Below are 8127 nucleotides of genomic sequence, written 5' to 3'. Positions count from 1 at the left end.
TTTATTTCTCTTTTTCATTACTGCTGAATCACTGCTGTTTAACTCTTACCTAGTGCTTAGCTAATTCACCTCTGCTGGAATGACAGCAGTGTGTCACAATTACACTGTACAGATACAGTTAATTCGAGTTACAATTAATAAAAATTACACAGTAGCCAATTACAAAGGTTAAACATATGATACCTCAAGCCAGAGTTCTGTAATCTGACTTGTCCAGTTGAGATCATAGAACAGTTTACTCAGTGAAGTCGAGTTACTGTGACAACATGAATGTTGTAGTCTGGAGTTATGGATAGTGATGGTAGAGACTTCAACTTTCTTTCCATTATGTGACTGACCAGGAATCTCTCCCACTCTTACTGCCTACCCTTAGTATTTGTTAGAAGGATTTGCAGGTTGATTTTCAATCTGTCTGACCCCATTATAGACACATCTCATTGGAGAGCTTCTAGCACATTCTGTTACAAGATCTCAAAGGATATGGCAGTAGGGACACTATGTTTGGCATTGGAGTTCATGGCATGAGTGATGAATGGAGCACAGTTCACATTCCTGATCTCCAACGCTTTCTGATGGAAGGTTTGATTCCCAGAATATTGTGTGAGGAGGGAATCAGGCTTGGCTGTGATATTCTCATGATCAAAGACTGTACTAGCACTAAAACTCAGTTGTCTGAATGTGTACTTTTGGAGTCTTGCTCAGTGGGATGCACATATTCAAACAATGCTGATACATTCTCCAGTATTTTCATTGGAAACTCTCAGCCTGTGATAAGGTTGTCTTGGACGGATGCATTCTTAAAAACGAGTGATGGGAGCAATTATACTCACAAGTAGGATATTTATCAGGAGCTATGATCTTCTCAAAGTCAAGACAACTCTTAGCTTTGAGTAACAAAGTTCCAGGTATCCATCGATATTTATGTGTTTCACTAAAACGCACTTACTTTGGTAGCAGGATAATGTGCAAGTGGTGCACCATCTGCTGCACCTTTGCTAACCCTGACTTAAACCAGTTTTCAATTCACTGGCATATCACATGATACGTTTTGGCGCAAAACTGCGAACTGCTGTGTCATGTTCCAGTTCTTAAAAGCTTATCCTGTTTTAGTACTTTTCCATCATGTGTCCAGCTTGCGAACAGTGCATGTACTTGGTACAGCAACCACAAATTGATCTTAACCCATTCGCTGTCAGCAGGATTTATGGCCAAAGATGTCAACACTAGCAAAACACTGCCTTGTGGATTTTCAAGTATTGTTTATCTCACGGGCTGATCCTAAGCCTCATGCCCAAGTCATTTGCAGGAGTGTTCCTGAGTTACGGCACATAAAAGCAGCTGAAAAATATTTCAGTTTACCTATTACGTAGAATTTACAACACAGACAAAAGCCATTTGGCTCAACTGATTTTTATCAATATTTTTGTGCTTCAGACCAGCTTGATCCTCATGTACTTTTTCTAATGCTATTACCATGTCTTTCCATTCATTTCTGTTGTATTAATATCTTTAACTTCCCCTTAAATGCAGCTCTGCTATTTGTCTCATTTTCTACAGATATTAAAGGCATCAGTTGGAATGGAGAGGAAGTGGGAATATGATACTGTGATCAAGGATCAGCCATGAACATTGGATGATGGAGCAGAATGGAAGGGCTGAATGGACTACTCCTGCTCCTAGTTTCTATGTTCCAGCCATTCCATGAGGGAGAAAAATCCATGTTCTACTGATTATCTGGGTAAAAATTTCAGTATATTAATACAGTAAGTGTGAGGTACTGGCACAGAATGGGGTAAGATGGATAACTAGGCAGCAAGTTGCACGGCAAAGGTTTGCATTTCATTTTCAATATTTTTAATCTTCTGCATCAATGCTTTACAGCTCTTCACTGGGTTGGGTTAATGTCAGGTGTATAACATCAGTGACATGTCTATGTCTACCTTTCTCTCAATCTCTTTCTCTCCCCTGTTTTCTTTTTCTGTACTTCTTTGAGACAAAAGACTGGCCCCTCTGTTTTGCTTCTGTCTCCTTGTTGAATTCCTGAACTGACTCCAGAACACAGCTGATAAAGTTAAAATAAAGCAAGGAACAAATGAGTCATAGTCTGAAAATAGCTCTCAACATTGACAAAGGCAAGTGCTCAACACACACCGAGGTTGAATGTAAAATGGTGTCACACAGCATTTTAGAGAATGCATAGGAACCATGGGGATTGCTGAATCACTTTTTTTAAAAAAAACAGTCATAGCTTCCTATATCTGGTCTTCTTACTTCTGGTTTCATATTTTTCACAGGCTCATGGTTCCCAGAGAATCATTTCTTTTAACTGCACACTTGCTCCAGTGCAGTTTCAAAGTTAGAACTGCACAACGTAAAGTTTGGATTTGACGACAATGCATGCCTTTTCTCTTAAGGGGTCACACAAAATTGCAGTTATATTTCAATTACGAAATCCTAGTCAAAACATAACTTTATAAGGAAACCATATTTTGTGACACATATTTTTCATTTATGATGAATGGCTCAAGACTATTCTACAAAGTAGTTCGACCATCTCTTTAACCAGCAGAGAAAAGTTTGGAACCCATAAATGACCTTAATAAATGTGATCAACATAGTTTGTAAGTGACAAACATGTCATGGTGATTCCCACTAGTCCCTCCCCATCATCAAACCTGTTAGTCCCTCTCTACATGCATAAATCTCTTGTACCTCTCTCTCTCTATTCTTTAGTTTTCTTTTCCCTCCTTGTTCTGCTTGTGTGATCTCTAAATTTCTTAGGCAAAAGAAAAAAAGTTGTTTACTTTTACTTTAAAAACTCAAAGACATTTAAGGATTAATAAAAACTTGCGTTTGCTCCATTTTCTGATCTGTGGCCTGTTTTATTCTGTTTTGTCTGAACTGGCCTCATGAATTCAAGTTTGTTTCCTTTGTGACCTTCTGCTTTGTTTGAAACATATTCCAGTGATTGTTTGTCTTATCTCACAGAACACAATGGGACACATATTTCAATAACATGTTCCTTCTGGAAATTGAACAAAGCAGTTTTGGCAAGATGTAGTCAACTGAAAGTCGTACTTACTTAAATGGTTCAGGAACTCATTAATACGTGCTCTGTCTGTGGAGCAAGGGTCAATGTAAATTGGTCCGTGATATATAAGCATGATAATCTGAAAAGGATATTGATAGAAACACTCTGTACTTAGAGAGATATGGTTCTAACCAAAGGTGTAGTAAAAGAGTTAGAATTACTTCAGCCAATGTCTAGGTTACTGGTACAGCAGAGCAGACTAGATTTACCAACTGAATCAGCATTAAGGGGACTGGGACAAACCTAAAGGATAGACCAGACCAGACCATGATGGCAGAAATCCCTTCCATGGTCGCCCCAGTTCAAACTATGATCCTTCCCACATTTTCCTTTCATTTTTTCACGTAGTTGTACGCTGAAAACTGACATCAAGTGAACATCATTTCATAAGCAAGAATATTGTGCTGCCACAGTAGGTGGATACACTACCAAATACAACATTGATTTGTGCAGATTATAGACAGTCTGTTTCTTTCCCTGGTAGAGCTTTAGCCCTGTCAGTTTGCCCAGAGTCTCCTAGAATGGACAACCAATTTCCCAGGAGTTACTGTTGACTGTTTGGATTGAAATGCAATCTTGTACAAATGTTCTTCTTCGTCTACCATAGTCATGTGACCTCTGCCATGAAGCTCAAACACTGTAGGCAGATATTTTAAGTTCACAATAACAATGAAGCTGTCCAAACCACCCTCATTGGTTACTGTAAGCATTAGTGACCCATTGGTGTCTGGTTGGGAAGTTTCTGGAGAATTGAAGCATTGCTGGAACACCTCTTGTGGTCCACTTGCAGAAACTCAGAAGCAAGAAATGTTAGATGTTGAGTCTCTGCAAATCAGCATGACTATTGAGTTCTTATGAAAGGAAACTAGTGGGCCTAAGTTTAGTTTGGGAACATGGTCGGCTTTGACTAGTTGGACTGAGAGGTCTGTTTCGTTGCAGTATGACTCTATGCCTTCAGTAAAGACTTCATGCTGAACACACTTCTGCATTGTACATGCAAAATGTGGTATTAGAGATGACACAGATGTGATTGCTTCAAAGCTGTAAGAAGCAATTGTGGGCGGCACGGTGGCACAGTGGTTAGCACTGCTGCCTCACAGCGCCAGAGACCCGGGTCCAATTCCCAACTCAGGCGACTGACTGTGTGGAGTTTGCATATTCTCCCCGTGTCTGCGTGGGTTTCCTTCGGGTGCTCCGGTTTCCTCCCACAGTCCAAAGATGTGCAGGTTAGGTGAATTGGCCACGCTGAATTGCCTGTAGTGTTAGGTAAGGGGTAAATGTAGGGGTATGGGTGGGTTGCGCTTCGGCGGGTCGGTGTGGACTTGTTGGGCCGAAGGGCCTGTTTCCACATTGTAATGTAATCTAATCTAATGATTGTGAAACTTTTGGGAAGGCAATGTTTCAAAATATATTCCACAATAAATCTCTTTAAAGGATAAAGGAAGCATGTAGCTTTGAACATGCGAAGGTTGACTTGCCTCAAACATAAGTGACACTCACACTCACATCTTCTGCCAAAGCTGTACACCAGAATAGAAAATTCCATCCTCAGTGCTAGTTCTATCCTTGATTGCTTGGTGATTGTGACATAGCAACACTGGTGCCAGTGGGCGGCACGGTGGCACAGTGGTTAGCACTGCTGCCTCACAGCGCCAGAGACCCGGGTTCAATTCCCGACTCAGGCGATTGACTTGTGTGGAGTTTGCACATTCTCCCCGTGTCTGCGTGGGTTTCCTCCGGGTGCTCCGGTTTCCTCCCACAGTCCAAAGATGTGCGGGTCAGGTGAATTGGCCATGCTAAATTGTCCGTAATGTTAGGTTAAAGGGGTAAATGTAGAGGTATGGGTGGGTTGCGCTTCGGCGGGTCGGTGTGGACTTGTTGGGCCGAAGGGCCTGTTTCCACACTGTAAGTAATCTAATCTAATCTAATCTAATCATCTAATCTAATCTAATAATCTAATCTAATCTAATCTAATCTAATCTAAAGCTCCAAAGACATAAAATGGTGTGGTCCATTTCAAGTGCGTTCTGTAGGATGTTCCATACTGTCAGGGGTGCCAGCGTGTGTGTGCTGTGTATGTGAATATCACGAGCACCTCTTTGGGAAGGCCAAAGAAACCAATCACCCAGGTCTCTAAATGGTTAAGAGCTCATCATCGTAGTGCTGATAGATCTGCAAAACCACCAATGAAAGAAGTAGAGGCAGCAAGCACTAAAGTCTCTGCTAAAAGGACACTTCTCACATCTCCATCTGAATCAGGCTCAAAGACTGAGGTAATCTGGGTCACCAATGAGGTGGTTACAGAAGTCAAAGTTTTACTAACCTGTATTACTACTTTTCGTGATTTATCTGTTCCCCAGATCCTTCTGCATTTCAAAACATTTTTCTTAAAGAGTATGTGGGCTTCTCATTCTTCCTTCCAAAAATGTACTAAATTATATTCATATATGTTAACAGTCATTCAACAATCACACATCTGGAAAATGGGAAGCCTTCAGAAATGAGATAACAAGAATCCAGAGAAAGTATATTCCTGTCAGGGTGAAAGGGAAGGCTGGTAGGTAAATGGAATGCTGGATGACTAAAAAAATTGAGGGTTTGGTTAGAAAAAGAAGGAAGCATATGTCAGCTATAGACAGGATAGGTCGAGAGAATCCTTAGAAGCGTATAAAGGAAGTAGGAGTATATTTAAGTGGGAAATCAGGAGGGCAAAAAGGGGACATGAGATAGCTTTGGCAAATACAATTAAGGAGAATCCAAAGGTTTTTTACAAATCTATTAAGGACAAAAGGGTAACTAGGGAGAGAATAGGGCCCCTCAAAGATCAGCAAGGCGGCCTTTGTGTGGAGCCACAGAAAATGGGGGAGATACTAAATGAATATTTTGCATCAGTATTTACTGTGGAAAAGGATATGGAAGATATACACTGTAGGGAAATAGATGGTGACATCTTGCAAAATGTCCAGGTTACAGAGGAGAAAGTGCTGGATGTCTTGAAACAGTTAAAGGTGGATAAATCCCTAGGACCTGATCAGGTGTACCCGAGAACTCTGTGGGAAGCTAGAGAAGTGATTGCTGGGCCTCTTGCTGAGATATTTGTATCATCGATAGTCACAGGTGAGGTGCCGGAAGACTGGAGGTTGGCAAACGTGGTGCCACTGTTTAAGAAGGGCGGTAAAGACAAGCCAGGGAACTATAGACCGGTGAGCCTGACCTCAGTGGTGGACAAGTTGTTGGAGGGAATCCTGAGGGACAGGATGTACATGTATTTGGAAAGACAAGGACTGATTCGGGATAGTCAACATGGCTTTGTGCGTGGGAAATCATGTCTCACAAACTAGATTGAGTTTTTTGAAGAAGTAACAAAGAAGATTGATGAGGGCAGAGCAGTAGATGTGATCTATATGGACTTCAGTAAGGCGTTCGACAAGGCTCCCCATGGGAGACTGATTAGCAAGTTTAGATCTCATGGAATACAGGGAGAACTAGCCATTTGGATACAGAACTGGCTTAAAAGTAGAAGACAGAGGGTGGTGGTGGTAGGTTGGTTTTCAGACTGCAGGCCTGTGACCAGTGGAGTGCCACAAGGATCTGTGCTGGGTCCTCTACATTTTGTAATTTACATAAATGATTTGGATGCGAGCACGGTGGCACAGTGGTTAGCACTGCTGCCTCACAGCGCCTGAGACCTGGGTTCAATTCCCGCCTCAGGCGACTAACTGTGTGGAGTTTGCACATTCTCCCTGTGTCTGCGTGGGTTTCTTCTGGGTGCTCCGGTTTCCTCCCACAATCCAAAGATGTGCAGGTCAGGTGAATTGGCCGTGCTAAATTGCCCGTAGTGTTAGGTAATGGGTAAATGTAGGGGTATGGGTGGGTTGCGCTTCGGCGGGTCGGTGTGGACTTGTTGGGCCGAAGGGCCTGTTTCCACACTGTAATGTAATGTAATCTAAGAGGTACAGTTAGTAAGTTTGCAGATGACACCAAAATTGGAAGTGTAGTGGACAGCGAAGAGGGTTACCTCAGATTACAACAGGATCTTGACCAGATGGGCAAATGGGCTGAGGAGTGGCAGATGGAGTTTAATTCAGATAAATGTGAGGTGCTGCATTTTGGGAAAGCAAATCTTAGCAAGACTTATACACTTAATGGTAAGGAGAAAGTGAGGACTGCAGATGCTGGAGATCAGAACTGAAAAATGTGTTGCTAGAAAAGTGCAGCAGGTCAGGCAGCATCCAAGGAGCAGGAGAATCGATGTTTCAGGCATAAGCCCTTCTTCAGGAATGAGGAAGGTGTGCCAAGCAGGCTAAGATAAAAGGTAGGGAGGAGGGACTTGGGGAAGGGGCGTTGGGAATGTGATAGGTGGAAGGAGGTAAAGGTGAGGGTGATAGGCCGGAGAGGGGGTGGGGACGGAGAGGTCGGGAGAAGTTTGCAGGTCAAGAAGGCAGTGCTGAGTCCGAGGGTTGGGACTGAGATAAGGTGGGGGCAGGGGAAATGAAGAAGCTGGAGAAATCTGCATTCATCCCTTGTGGTTGGAGGGTTCCTAGGCAGAAGATGAGGCACTCTTCCTCCAGGCATCGTGTTGCCATGGTCTGGCGATGGAGGAGGCCAAGGACCTGCATGTCTTTGGCGGAGTGGGAGGGGGAGTTAAAGTGTTCAGCCACGGAACGGTTGGGTTGGTTGGTGCATGTGTCCCAGAGGTGTTCCCTGAAACGTTCCGCAAGTAGGCGGCCTGTCTCCCCAATGTAGAGGAGGCCACATCGGGTGCAGCGGATGCAATAAATGCTGTGTGTGGAGGTGCAGGTGAATTTGTGACGGATATGGAAGGATCCCTTGGGGCCTTGGAGGGAAGTCAGGGGGGAGGTGTGGGCGCAAGTTTTACATTTCTTGCGGTTGCAGGGGAAGGTGCCGGGTGTGGAGGTTGGGTTGGTGGGGGGTGTAGACCTGTCAAGGGAGTCGCGGAGGGAATGGTCTTTCCGGAACACTGATAGGGGAGGGGAGGGAAATATATCCTTGGTGCTCTCCACCGCATCTCCTCC

Source organism: Chiloscyllium plagiosum, unplaced genomic scaffold, assembly GCF_037043375.1.
Source record: "Chiloscyllium plagiosum isolate Xiang-an unplaced genomic scaffold, Cpla_swu_hap1 HiC_scaffold_37, whole genome shotgun sequence".
Classification (NCBI taxonomy): Eukaryota; Metazoa; Chordata; class Chondrichthyes; order Orectolobiformes; family Hemiscylliidae; genus Chiloscyllium; species Chiloscyllium plagiosum.
Note: the sequence above shows the minus strand (reverse complement) of the source record.